Below are 14637 nucleotides of genomic sequence, written 5' to 3' on the forward strand. Positions count from 1 at the left end.
AAAGTGCCGATTTCGCGGCAAACCGCGAAATCGCGATATCCTGGAGGGTCTATCTATCGCATCACTTTCAGCTAGTGGTCACCAGTAGAAGGGAGTAAGGAAAGTAGAAGGAGGTCAATAAGCCCTTATCAGTCATTTGCCATTCCTTTGTACAAAGCATTTTGGGTCAGAATGAAATGACTTTACCTACTGAGATCCTGCATCCATTTACAGGGAGATTTTATTCGATATCACTGCTATCACAGCAGACATCACACATGGCTACTAAAGGACATCATCTCTTTTAAGACTGGGTCCGTGGCTCACGGATTGTACTATCAAATTAATCTCAGTCCAGTTAAAGTCAAACAAAAATAGAGGGAACCTCCTAAAGCATGATTATACGTCTCTGAGGCTAGGAGGGGACAGGTTAGACATTTTCTTGTCTCCTGGAATCTTCTAGTCCAGGATGGTTTAGTTCTGAACATTGTAAAAATGTGATATTTTATTAAGTTCCTTTATCCTCCAGAACAGCCCTCAGAGTCATTCCTCTTCCAATATCTTTCAATTCACAAAAGAGCACTGATAAGATGGATTGACATTCTTCTTTCGAATTAGCTATCATTCCTGTTTCTCACTCTCAATGAGGATTAGGAGTTTACTCCATTCTATTCATGTACCACAACCAGACTGAGACTTTCACCTATATGGATTTTAGATGAGTCAACAATTTTGTGAAACACATATCTTTCAAGGTTACTACACTTCAGACTGGACGCTATGAGACTTCTTAGTATCACTGCATCTGAAAGGCAATAATTTTCATATTCCAACTCAACCACACAGTAAGGGGGTTCTGTGGTTTGCAATGGGCCAATTTTATTACCAATGTTCTGTCCTTCCTTTCAGCCTCTGATCTGCTTCCAGAGTCTTCACAAAGGCATTATCTCACTAATAACTTCTCTTCAGTTGCACAGGTTTGTGACTTTCCCTTCCTTAGACATTTGGTTCATTATCTGCTCCCCTCAATTCTTGGAGCCAAAGGGTTGATTCTCTTATTCCAGGACTGGATGTTCTAGTTCGAATGGACAATCAGGTGGCTCTGGGAGCTCTGGGGAGTTGCTCTTGGGCAGAGACCAATTGCCTAACGCGACAAGTCTCTTACCTCCCAGGTAGGGAAAACCGGAAGGCAGATCACCTTAGCAGAATTTTCCTTCATCATTGTGACATCATTCATTTCAGGAACCATTTCTGAAGGGAATAGATCAGTTGGGTCATCCCTGGGTAGACCTCTTTGCCTTCCTAAATAATGGTATTCTTAACCAGTTCTGGGCATAGAAAGTAGGTCAGGGAGTAGGGGGAGTGGATGCATGAGCTCTAGCCTGGCACCCAGGACTTTTGAATGCCTTCCTTTTGATTCCCTTATTCTGAGATTGCTGTAGAGATTAGAAGGGAAGCAGGAACTGTGATTCTGTTTGCTCCCTTTTGGTCATGCCGCCCATAGTTTAAAATCATTGTGTGGTTGCCTGTGTTTCCCTTATTTCACCTGCCTCTCTTTCCTTCTCCTCTCCAGTTTCTGGGTCTCAATCTATTTGCCGTCTTCCTCTCATCTCTTGGAAGTTAAGAGGTGGAGGGTCTCGCAACTAGGATGTTCTAGGAAGACGTTAAAGACAATCAAGAACTAAAGCATCCTTGTGGTGCATCCTCAGGGTTGGATTTCTGAAAAGTGTGCCCTTATTTTTGAAGCCATTGGGTTACTATTTGATTCTTTAGAGAATAGAGTTCAACCGCTTCCATCTCTCCTTTAGTCAAATCAAGTTCTAATGAGTTTCCGAAATAAATGATGATGTATAGTGCCTTCCCCTATTTCTCCCTGGTAGTTGACCACTGTTTAAAGGGGTTTACAAGGTCCTCCATTTAAACATCCATCTTCTGCCCCATTGTCTTGGCATACTGCAAGGGTTACATTCTTTTTCAATATTGTATTTATTCGAAGAATGGGTGAACTTAGATTCTTGCTGACTGCATCCCTCTATCGCCAGAGTCACACAAATAAGCTGTTATTTAGAACTGGGCCTGAGATTACTCCTAAAATTCTTTCCCAATTGCATACTTCCCAGCAGATTTTTACCAGTCTTTTTGCCTTATGGGGATCACAAAATAGGCTCTCTTTATACTTTACATGAACGCGGATGCTAGTTCATCTATATGAACTGGACAAAGGAGTGTTGGTCTGCATAGTCCTTGTGTTTTGTCTTGGTGCAGATAATTGTGGTAAGAAACAACTCCTGCCACACTGTGTCACTGGGATAGGTTATCCAATTCTCATGTGTATTCTTCCCTGGCCAAACAAATTCCTTAGGGTATTCAAGAAAGGCACACAAAATAAGTGGCTTCCTCCTCGGCTGATGCTAAAGGAGTTACCTTGCCTAAGATTTGTAGCACTGCCATTTGGCATCATAAACATACTTTTGTCACACATTGCCGTCTTGAATGGGAAAAGGTCATTTTTATAATATGGCATAACAAACCATTGGTTTTTGTTTGATTACAGTAACATCTTGTTTTTCTGTGTCTCAGGTTCTGTGGTGTTTGTATCATTAGTTGAAATTTGTACATCCGCAAATCAGTAAGGACTGGCATGGGAAAGACAGACATGAAAGTAATGCTTCAATTGATTACCTGTAAACTTTATTACTCCTACTGCCAGTCTTCCTTATCCGTGCCCCTTTACCATCTAAGATCCAGTGTGGGTTCTCTATCAGAAGTTAAGGGCTGTATTTATGGGCAATATAAGGGATTATACAATAGGTAGAGTAGGACTATTTCAGGAATATACAACACATTCTTCCCAGTTTTTAGTTTAAGGGTTAATATGTCTCTTGGAAACATGCATCCTCAAATCGACAGGGCCTAGACCAGGAAGACTAGAATTAGGAGGAACAACATTTACCAGTAAGTAATCAGAACATTTACAGCGATTTAAGACTAACTGCAATGTACCACCTCACTAACAGTGGAAGCAGGGCAGATGTTTGCAAAATGATCATTTGGAATATGATATTGAAAGGGGATAAAGTATCAACATTTTGACTCAAGCTGCAATCCATAAAAAACAATTGTGACTATAATGAATGTGCAATGCAGACAGAGCGGGTTTGGTGAGGAGTACCAGTAGTGCGAGTGTGGTAGGAATCTAGCTAGATTTTCAATTGAAGGATTTGCCTGGTAGTATCAATCATAAGGAATCAAGGACTAGATTTAGAGTTGACTTTCAAGAGAACATCTTCCAATTTCTGGAGGGAAAGGTAAAGCTGGAGGAGAATCCACCTTCCAAATTTCCTACATCATACTATCCAGGTGGTGGAGGAAATTCTACTGTTGGACCACTCAACCTTAAATCAGGCCAACTCATGAGGGTGTTCCATTGGCCATAAGAAACTGAGCACTGTGTTATGTTTACCCAAGTAATCCCTAAATGCATTCACTTTGGGTACAGGTTTCTGCTAGCAGGACATATTTTTGTGAAATGCCCATAACAATACTGATGTCTTGCACTTTGATTTTTCAGATAATTACACTCAAGGCAGAAATATTGTCAAGGAGGAAAATGTCTAAGTTCAAGAAACAGAAGAAACTGCATGAGTGGATCACACCAACGATTGGAGTCATCATTTGCATCTTTAAGAAAATCTCTCCATCACCATATGTCCACACAATAGGGCATGTTCTCTATGATGATGACACCCAATGGACTTCTCTGACAATTTGAGAAGGCGGCTAATTTTCTATACAGATAGTCAATATTGTGTAGGAAACCGCGACGTACATGTGTATATTGTATGTGTATATTACACATTGGGGAACTAATTTCCTCTGTGTCCTTGTATATTACAGAACACTTTAAGGTAATAACTCTGCCCTCATTCATGAAGGGCCATAGGAGTGCCCTTTGGCTGATCAGCACTTTACAATCCGTAAGAAGAAAAGATGATGATAAAGGATAATGAAGAAGGATACATCATCACAAGACTATTTCCGTGAGCTTTGTAAGGTGGGAGAATTGAATCCACTGTTGGGAAAATGAAAAAACACTTGCATTGCTACCACCCAAAGGGCTAACAGTCAGGAGCCATTTACTGACGGTTTAATGGACTCAAGATGAGGCTACATTTTCCGGGTCACTCAGTAACATCGTGGGAAACAAAAACTTAAATCCACCGATTTTTATAGACAATCTTGTAGTCTTATGCGCTGCACTCTAAACCAGGCAATTCATTTTGATACACACTCATAGAGTGGAGGGGCCCCCAGGTAACATCCCTAACTTCTGATTAAATCTAAATGACCCCTTTCTGTGGGCATGGTGAGTGACTAATGAAATTCATGATACATGAGTGTGGTAACCTCTACAATTTGAAACCTGCAGGCCTCTCAAGATTTAAAATTTCAGCTGGTGTCAGATAACTAATGACTGGGCCCACTAGCCAAGAATGGGCTTAAACATTCCATGGTGGTCTATTTTGAACAACTATTAGGCTTAGTAAATTTCATGGTATCAAGCTTTAAGTCAATTGATGGAGGAGCCATTGTGTGTGTTATAGGCATCCTCCGTCCAGATTGTAAGTAGACAGGCAATCCCTATGGGATGAAGTATCTATGTCAGTGATGATCAAAATATGGTACTCTACTGAACTGAATTCTCAGTTTGCTTATCCTGAGGCATGTATGCAGCACATATGTATGCTTTATGAACCAGGCACACTAGTAGTAGAGGTACGTTGTGTAGTATTCATGAGTAGGTACTTATGTACTAATGTAATGTTTATTAATAGTCAATTATTTATATGAAAATGTTGTATATAAGCTACGTTCTTATGTTTGATCTCCATGTGCTACTAAAGGCAGGCTTTGCAGAGTGTGCACTAAGACTGAGATTCTAATACTAGGGATTGTGATCTGCAGCAATTCATCAATAAATCTGTGATTTACAAATAAACTTCTGAATGGTAGTTCACATATTTAGTAGAAAACTGCAAGTAGTGAATTCCCTCTGTGACCAAGCAATGCACATTCACTTAAAATATACGGATGTCAAACAGACAGACGCCATACCAGTACAATTACATATGTTATGTACCAATCCAGAATGTATATGGTATCCACGAAAGAGACACAGATCCATTGGGATCATGCATTTTTATTGATTTACTCTCTGTGCAATTGTTATATATAGAATCTTACATATGCTTTACTCCAGTGGTTCCCAAACTTCTCACTCCTGAGGACCCTCATTGAGTCACTACTGGAAGCCAGGGACCCCCATGCAATTTGTATGATTTCAATGTCAAACATTAAAACTGTCATATGAAAAAATGAACAAACACGTGTACACATCAAACAAAAACTAGACTTGAATTACTAAAGATTTTAGTATTTTTATATTAAAAATATTTTCAAAAATCGAAACATCTTTATGAGAAGGTTGGTGCTATATCTCGCGACTAACTTTTCATCGTTTGGTTTTATTTCACTGCCCGAGGCTCCTCCACCTGCCAAGGCTTGACTGGAAACCTAAAGCTGCTCTGGCAAATGTTGTCAGACCAGTCCCTGTACAGTGCACACCAAGTTTAGCGAGTGAGCCAGACCACTACAAAGGGGGCTTTGGGGGGCTCTCCCTAAGACAATTTGGGAGAAATGGTGCATTTTACAACATATTTGACATTATATATTGAATTGTATTAGCTTTTAAAGCATAGTAAAAAATTACCTTACTATGCACAAGGATACAACAATCTGGTGTCAATCAATCTTCAATGATTGACAATCTTCAATGGTTCCCTCACTACGACCCTCCAACAGTGCCTCTCATCTCTCCATAGCCCCACTGTCACATGTATTTAATTTATTTTATAGCATCTCTCATACCACTGTAGGGTGTCAGAGCACTTTACATCATACAAATATAATGACAATTAATCATACATGTGTAGATCAGTGAATACAAAATGTTACATACAGCAAAGGGGACTACAAGGTGTAGGATTCACATGTCTTCCATACTGGTAGGCATTTTTTAAGAGTGCTTGGTCTGGATAAGCACAAACTCAGGATTCAGAACATAACATAGGGGTTAGTGTTGACTTTAATAATAAGGATGGATATCTACCCAAACAAACCATTTTTAGTAGCATCGGAATAATGAAAGACTGGGAAAAATAATACATTACTAACTTGTACCATGCAGTTTGCATGCAGCTCTTTGATGTCAGTTTGTAGCTCACTGTGCTAGATTCCGTTCGAATCTTGTGAACTTCACAATAACAAAAATATTCTCTGTGGCAAAAGCAGGAACCCACTGAGCTATGCACAAAACAAAATACTTTTTTTTTTAATGCATGGTTGACATTCTTCGCAGCATGCATATTAACCATCTGCGCTTCCTTAGATGAGTCAAAGCTGCCAATGGACAAAACCTCCATCTCTCTCCAGCATGTACATTAATCATCTGAGTTATCTTGACACTTTTATTGCTGCCCAAAAACTGCTGATTATACAAGGAACTTTGCAGAGCTTTTAAAACTACTGCCTGCATACCCCCTAGGAATGTGTCACGGACCCCTGGGGGTCCGCGGACCCCAGTTTGCGAATCACTGCTCTATTTGATAACCTCTGAGGCAGGAGATTGCACAATATGCCTATGGTTATGTGTTGGGATGTATGCATAGGAAGGCTCAGGTAAGGGGTTGGTCATCATAGATCGTAAGTTGTGTGGTGATTGTGGCAGAAGTATGTTGTTTGTGTGTGCATTGTGTATGTGTGTCCTCTTATGCCACTTCTCCTCTTACTTTAGTCTTATCAGCATCCTGCCCACATGGTTTTAAGTAGCATTATGAAAGAAATACATGTCGCAATGTGATTTTATTGATACATTAGTTTGGAGGAGGATCAGACTTATGGAGACTCAGTTAAATTCTATTGTTTTGTTTGGGCAATTCATAGACCAAATTATTTTATTTAAAACATATTGACACTTTAGATGGAACACACTGCACAAGCTGAAGCAAAATTAAAAAATAATGTATTAAAATCTGGTCCAAAGTTAAACCGCAATTTATATAAAATTATCTTTAAAAAACATTACCAGTGTTAAATTTGGTACCAAATATTCATATTTTTTTTTTATCGCTCCTCTCCTTACACATGCCTATGCCAAATCTGATAAAACATTCTTTCCGAACATGGACGTGATTTAGGAGTCTGACTTGTCCTGTACGACCAATGGAACCCCCGACATCAGAAATGGCAAAGGCAGTGCCAACGGCAGAATTTTAACAGTGTTCTAAGGGGCATTATTTATTTTCTGCAGCAACTGTTCGGTGCCGGTACAATCCATTCTTTGATGTAAAATTATTAAATTCAGTAGTGCAAAGCACACTCATAATTAATAAAAAAATTAAATAAGCAAAAAGAACTTTTTTAAACAACTAATTGCCATGTTTCGGTATTGTACATAAATGAAAAGTGGCATGTGTGAACAAAATCTTCCTCTACGTACTTCTCAGGTGTGATAGTGGGTTAATCTGCCATCACAAATCAAACTTTACTTAATAATAAGGAATCATTTAAACTAATAGCTCAGTTAATACATTTATGGAGTTTGATTCCAAAAAATAGCAGTAAAACTGCACTCTTATTTTTAAACCTACATCAGAGTGTAGTTTTACTACTACTTGGAATTCCTGAATGCTGACTGGGATCAGCATGGAAAGCTGCACTTAGCATAGGTTTGACAGCAGATTCCGTGATAACTCATATGGGGCCAGATGTAGGTAGGCATTTACCGGTCGGTAACGGCCGAATTCGGCCGTTACCGACCGGTAAGTGCAATTTGAGATGTAGGGCCCTGTATTTTACTGAATCGGTAAATTTACCGATCGGTAAATTTACCGATTCTGTAAAATACCGAATCGGTATTTTTACCGATTCGGTAAAATTGATATGTAGGTGGGACTCTTCTGAGTCCCACAACCCTTACCGAATCGGTATTTTACCATCAAATATATTTGATGGTAAAATACCGATTCCGGTGTGCATGCACATGTGTGCATGCACACCTGTGCCATATGACAGGCAGACCTGCCATTAGGGCAGGTATGCCTGCCATATGGCCCCCGAACCTTTTGTGGGGGTGCTAGAGGGTGTCAAAGTGACACCTCTGCACCCTTGTCAAAATCGGTATTTACCGATTTGGTAAATACCGACCGGTAATGCCCCATTCATTCCTATGGGCTTCAAAGCAGAGTGTAGTTTTACTACTACTTGGAATTCCTGAATGCTGACTGGGATCAGCATAGAAAGCTGCACTTAGCATAGGTTTGACAGCAGATTCCGTGATAACTCATATGGGGCCAGATGTAGGTAGGCATTTACCGGTCGGTAACGGCCGAATTCGGCCGTTACCGACCGGTAAATGCAATTTGAGATGTAGGGCCCTGTATTTTACAGAATCGGTAAATTTACCGATCGGTAAATTTACCGATTCTGTAAAATACCGAATCGGTATTTTTACCGATTCGGTAAAATTGATATGTAGGTGGGACTCTTCTGAGTCCCACAACCCTTACCGAATCGGTATTTTACCATCAAATATATTTGATGGTAAAATACCGATTCCGGTGTGCATGCACATGTGTGCATGCACACCTGTGCCATATGACAGGCAGACCTGCCCTTAGGGCAGGTATGCCTGCCACATGGCCCCCGAACCTTTTGTGGGGGTGCTAGAGGGTGTCAAAGTGACACCTCTGCACCCTTGTCAAAATCGGTATTTACCGATTTGGTAAATACCGACCAGTAATGCCCCATTCATTCCTATGGGCTTCAAAGCCCATAGGAATGAATGGAGCATTACCGGTCGGTATTTACCGAATCGGTAAATACAGATAATTACCGATTCGGTAAATGGAACATCTGGATGTTCCTACATACCCCCCTTCTTATTTACCGATTCTTAATTACCGAATCGGTAAAATTCGGTAATTAAGGATCGGTAAATAAGTTCTACCTACATGTGGCCCATGATGTCCTAGCTTGGAATCCACTGTGCCTGTATGGAAGTCACCATGACTTCCCAAAGTGTGAATGGATTCCTCTTTGCAAATGTACTTTTATGCTATCTGCCAGTCCTGGAAAAGGGTTTTACGCCAGCACTTTTCTGGAGTAAAAATATTAACCTTTCCAGGTTATCAAATAAAAGTCTTAACAATTATGAATGCATAGAAAATTCTAGCTTATGTGTGTTCACATACTTTCAAGGAAAACCACTCAGAACAAGCAGGACTGCCCTCAATCCCACCACGTGAGTTGGATTTATGGCACCGGAGAAATTCGCACTTGTAATGGAAATATCCACACCCATAAAAGGGCTTGTATCTGCCAGGAATTATTTTGTGAATTCCTGGCAGGCATCAGTGAGGTAAATTCCCTTGCAAACATACATGTGAAAATGAATTTACATTTGTGAATAGGCTGTTGTCAAAATTAATTAATTCAGGTGAACATAGCTACTATGTTTTTTTAATTTACATTTTACCACCCCCTGTGATTTATCAAACATTTCTCATTGAGGCATAAACTAGTTTAGAGGTCTTCAAATGTTTTTATGTCGAGACCCCCATGTCAAAAGTCTTTAGGCGTAAGGACCCCCTGGCAAATCATTTTTACGGTGACAAAATAATATTAAACAGTGTTTAGCAAAACAAAGGTTTGTGGGTGACTGTGGATCGGTGTCAGAGGCTTACCGCACAGTTCGAACAAAGATTATCCAAAAAGAATTATCCAAAAATGCACAATGGCAATTTCTTTGTCATAAACAAAACATAATTTGACAATACTTATTTGGATGATAACACCTTTCGCAACTAATGTGATGGGTGTGCCCGTTTTTCTCTAGAGAAACAATCAGTCTGTGGTTGTATCTCATTAGTACCAGTTATCTCCAAAATATAGCACTAATCAACAAAAAGGTGACCAGGCCAGCTTTGCAGAGGTCCTTCTACTGTGTGGCAACATGCATCATTGCTTTTTAGCAACTTTTGCATGTTTGAGTAGTAAAAAATATGTTTTTTGTTAAAATCAACAGATTATGCAGCAGACAATGTGGCAAATGTGTCAAATCTATAATTATGCTAAAATCGCCACACGCTCGCATTTTTCCAGTGGTCTTGAGTATAATGGCTGTAATGCATGGGCTGCAACTTTAGTGCATGGCATCAGAGGAGAACCGTATTATATTTTATGGGATGCTGAAGGCTTGGATTTTACAGCTGCATGGAACTGGTTGTTGCTGAACATCATTCATTATAATTAAAACATACCATTTACAATCATTAATGATGAACTATTAGGTCCAAATATGATGCTTTCTTTAATTCCAGGGGAGAAAGTGGCCCCTTAATCTTCTTTTTTTTTTTTTTTTTTAAAACACCTTTATTGGTATATTCAGGTACATACACGGCTTGCTGCCTACAACCCCCTAGGGCCGGCAAAGCCACGGTTCATACAGTTCGAGCAATTATTCAAATAATGATACACAGCCATTTGCCGTCAACCATGGGGTACGGCGGCGCACGGGTTCCTGAAAGAAGATATTACAGCCGCATTTAACAGTTGGAACCATGTCAGAGCATTGTGCAGAAGTTCACATCAATGGTACGGTAGGTCTGTGTGAACCTTATTCTCAGAAACAAGCAGTGAAGGTGCATTTTTTTTTAGGGTCATTTCAAGCTATGAAAAAGAAAAATATAAAAAGACCAAAAAAAAAAAGACCCCCCTAAGATAAACTCCCCCCTCCCTCTATATACTGAAACTACTGAAGCCCCCCCCCCAACTAGGCAACCGGTTCGCTGGCCTACATGCTGCTAACTGCCTCGCTACGTAACACTCCTGTTTTCGTGTCCCCGCATCCTGTGTGTGTGTTCGCCCTGGCGTGTCCTGAGTGCCCTCATACTTCCCCCACTTAGGTGACCAAGGAATACCACAGCTGTCGTCATACTGCGGTGGGCTGAGTATCAGTGCTCCACACGACCACAGCTAGTCCCCACAGATCACCATCTAATGCCTCCCACTATGTGTGCTGAGGAGATCCTTAACCAGTGTGCAAATTACTGTGCTTCCTCCATCCCTTCCTGCTGTGCATCCGCAGTGTCTTCTCTAGTAGTCCTAAAGGTGTTGTAGAGACCCCAGAAGTTCTTCGGGCGGCTCGTGGGGGTAAGAAGCTCGCTGTAGTGTTCCGATTGGGTGCAGCAGTATACCATGTCTCTGGCCCACCTTTTCTTGGTTGGTGTCGGACCCCTCATCCAGCACTGTGCTACTGTCCGTCTGGCCAATAACAGGCCCATGTCTGTCAATCATCTGAAAGCCACTCGCAATGACTTTGAATGTCCCAGCAGCGCTAAGGCCGGGTCGATAGGAAGTTCGTAGTTTAGTATTTCACCCAACTCCGCTATTACCGCCACTCAGAACTCATATATCCTGTGGCATCCCCACGCCAAGTGGAGGAAATCGGCAACAGGTGCATGGCATTGCTCATACTCTGGGGATTGCCGAAGGCCATATCGGTGCAGCCGCTCCGGGGTGTAGTACACCCTCTGCAAGAATTTAAAATGGATTAATCGGTGACGTCCATCAACGACAGCTTTCTAGTGTTAACACAGCAGTATTTCCACATGGAGTCATCTATTGTGATCTGTAGATCCCTCTGCCAGGCAAGTCGGGCCTTAGAGGGTTCCTGCGCCCTATGTGAAGTAATGGCCTTGTATAGGTGCGCTGTCATGTTACGTGAAGGTTTCGTGCCTATAACATGGGAGAGTTCTGGGAGCTCTGGCGGCTCCTCTAAGTCTGGGCCCTAAACTTCCTTTAAGGCACTTCGGACTCTGTGAAATTGAAACCGCTGTAGCAGCGATGGACCATCCACTGCCTGGGCTACCTGGTCCCAAGTTTTAACTTTCCCTTCAGTGAACAGCGCACCCGCAGTCTCAATTCCCAGCTCATGCAAAGCACGGATAACACCCCTCTCCTCGATAGGCGGTAGCCACTGCATCCATTCCACTGCCATAAGGGGGAGTAGATCAAACCGCCTCCCCTGGCCCTCAGCAACGAGTTCCAGGCACGTTTTGTAGCAGTAATCGAGTCCAGCACTCCTATTCTACAATCCACAGGAGTGCAGACCGTGGCAGGAAGCCGAAGAGGGTCTGCAAAGAGTTGTTCCATCCTCACATGCGGGATGTTCCTCTCACCGTGAATCCACGTGTGCAAGTGGGCAGCCTGAGCCACCCTATAGTAACGTTCAAGATCTGGAGCGCCAAGGCCACCTAACTCATACGGGAGCGTGAGCGTGCTCCATTTCACCCTTGGCTGCTTACCACCCCAGGCCAAGTGGACCATAAGTTTCGTCAAGTTCCCGAAGAAGGCCTTCGAGAGTATGAGCGGCAAAGTATTGAACAGGAAGAGGAACCGCGGTAAAATCACCATCTTCATGATGGCTATTCGACCCATCAGCGACAGTGGGAATCTGCACCACTTCTCCACATCGTCTTCGCATTTACTGAATGCCACGCCATAGTTCTCGCGGAACAACACCTCGGCGTCCGTGTGAATCATTATACCTAGGTATCGCACCGGGTCCGTCGACCAATGCAGAGGATATTCCATGTCAAAGTGGTTGGTCACCGGAGTCAGCGGGAACACCACTGATTTCTCCCAATTAATCTTAAGTCTGGAGAGAGCACCAAAACGCACCACCTCCCGTAATACTGGGGTCAGGTTCGTCTCCGGATTACGCACATAGAGTAGCGTATCATCAGCATAGGTCGAGATGACTATCTTGTATGTCGGGAAGCTGACTCCCCCGTGCCAGTGGTACTCCCGTAACGCGCAGGCCAGTGGCTCAGCAACGAGTGCTTACAGCAACGGGGAAAGTGGGCAGCCCTGCCTCGTGCCTCTACTGATGACAAATGGTTCTGAAACACGGTCCCCCAGGCGCACCCTGGCCGATGGCCTCCAGTACAAGGCACCGATCATTTGCAGGAATGGCTCCCCCAATCCCAGCCTGCGCAAAACCCTCAGCATGAATGGCCATTCTACGGAGTCAAAGGCCTTCTCCATATCTAAAAAGATGGCGACAGCCTTCGCGTCCTGCCTCACGTGTTGCAAGGTACCCAACACTGTACATATGTTGTAGGTCAGGTTCCTTCCAGGCACAAAGCCAGACTGTTCCGGGGCCACCACTTCAGGTGCAATAAGAGCTAGTCGAGTGGCTAAAACTTTAGCGTAGAGTTTGGCGTCCACATTCAGTAGGGACAGTGGTCTATACGAGCTGCAGACATTAGGGGGTCTACCAGGTTTCAAGATGATAGTCCCCTTAATCTTCTTTAATGCCGTGTTTCTAAAAAGGTTTTATTTTTAACATTATGAAAACAGACGTTTCTATTTTAGCAAAAACAGACTCCAGGTTATATTCGTTTGCTGCTGTTGTTGACTTCAGTCATGTTTGAAAAGGGCTGGAAAGCCTGAACATGTGAGCAGGGTCAAAGGTGCAGCTAAAAATATTCGGTATGTTTTTGGGTCTTTCACCACCAGTTAGCTACATATAAAATAACAGGCAGCTTAAATGAAAAAAAAAAGTTGTTAGAGGGAAATGCACTATAGTGCTTTATGAAACCTCTATTAAATAATGCACTCCAAAGATCTGTGTGTAACTAGAGAGCCACAGAAATAATTCTTGGTTGGTGCAGTGGAAAATAATGGCTTATACATTTTTAGTGCTAAGCGGTCACAGCCTGTGACAGAAAGCACTATGAATATGTAAGCCAATATTTTATACTTGCATTACACACAGTATAAAATAGACTACTACAAAATGCGCAAAGGATACAATGGTGCTTCCAAAATATAGATTTTAGTAAATATCCAGACCATGGGTAAGTCAATTTGTTTTACATAACTGTCCCTTCAGCACCTGCTCAGGAATAGTAAGCGCTATGTAAATAGAATGACAGTTAAAAGCAAGCACTTCACAACTCAGTTGTTACCTCTTTACACTACCACTCAAAAACAAGACATCTTTGTCATCACAAAGCTTCAAATGATTCCATCAATTAAAGCGAGTACCACTCCCAGCATCCTTTACATTTGTAGATTAACTCACTGTGCACATTTGAATTTCTTTCATGCAAGCTGCACACTAGCAGAATTGTGTAATTAGCTGTCTACCTTGCTTCAGGTTTACAGCACAGGAGACTCCTTGAATCACACCCCAGCTGAAACATTCTCACTGTCAAAATCACCCGTCTGGGACGTTGTCTTTTTCATTTTTTGGATTCCAGGCAGAAGTGAGCCTGAATAATGCGCGCCCCCATCCCATGACTCCATAGCTGCACTTTGGGTCGCGCCCCACAGATTGAAGACCTCTGCACTAGTGGAACCAATATATTGTGACTTTTTGTGATAAATTAAGTTTCCAAATGTTGTGCTGTGTATTGTGGCACTGCATCCTACTCTTGAAACAAACACAATTTTTCATGACAAGACAAAAAAAGAAATGAGTAATACTCCCTTAGCATTTTATGTCAGCACCCAAATTAAAATATAGGCATA

General features: G+C 42.0%; 1 protein-coding gene across 2 annotated transcripts in view; it reads left to right on the forward strand.

The window, feature by feature from the left end:
• The window catches only part of PLEKHS1 (pleckstrin homology domain containing S1), a 64302-nt gene extending 59324 nt beyond the window's left edge, over window positions 1–4978 (forward strand). For both annotated transcript variants that reach the window (XM_086922862.1, XM_086922861.1), the window contains exon 17: window positions 3551–4978. The gene's annotated coding sequence lies outside the window, so the exon portion shown is untranslated. The remainder of the gene's footprint in view (window positions 1–3550) is intronic.
• The last annotated feature ends 9659 nt before the right edge of the window (window positions 4979–14637 follow it).

Source organism: Lissotriton vulgaris, chromosome 5 (assembly GCF_964263255.1).
Source record: "Lissotriton vulgaris chromosome 5, aLisVul1.2, whole genome shotgun sequence".
Taxonomy (NCBI): Eukaryota; Metazoa; Chordata; class Amphibia; order Caudata; family Salamandridae; genus Lissotriton; species Lissotriton vulgaris.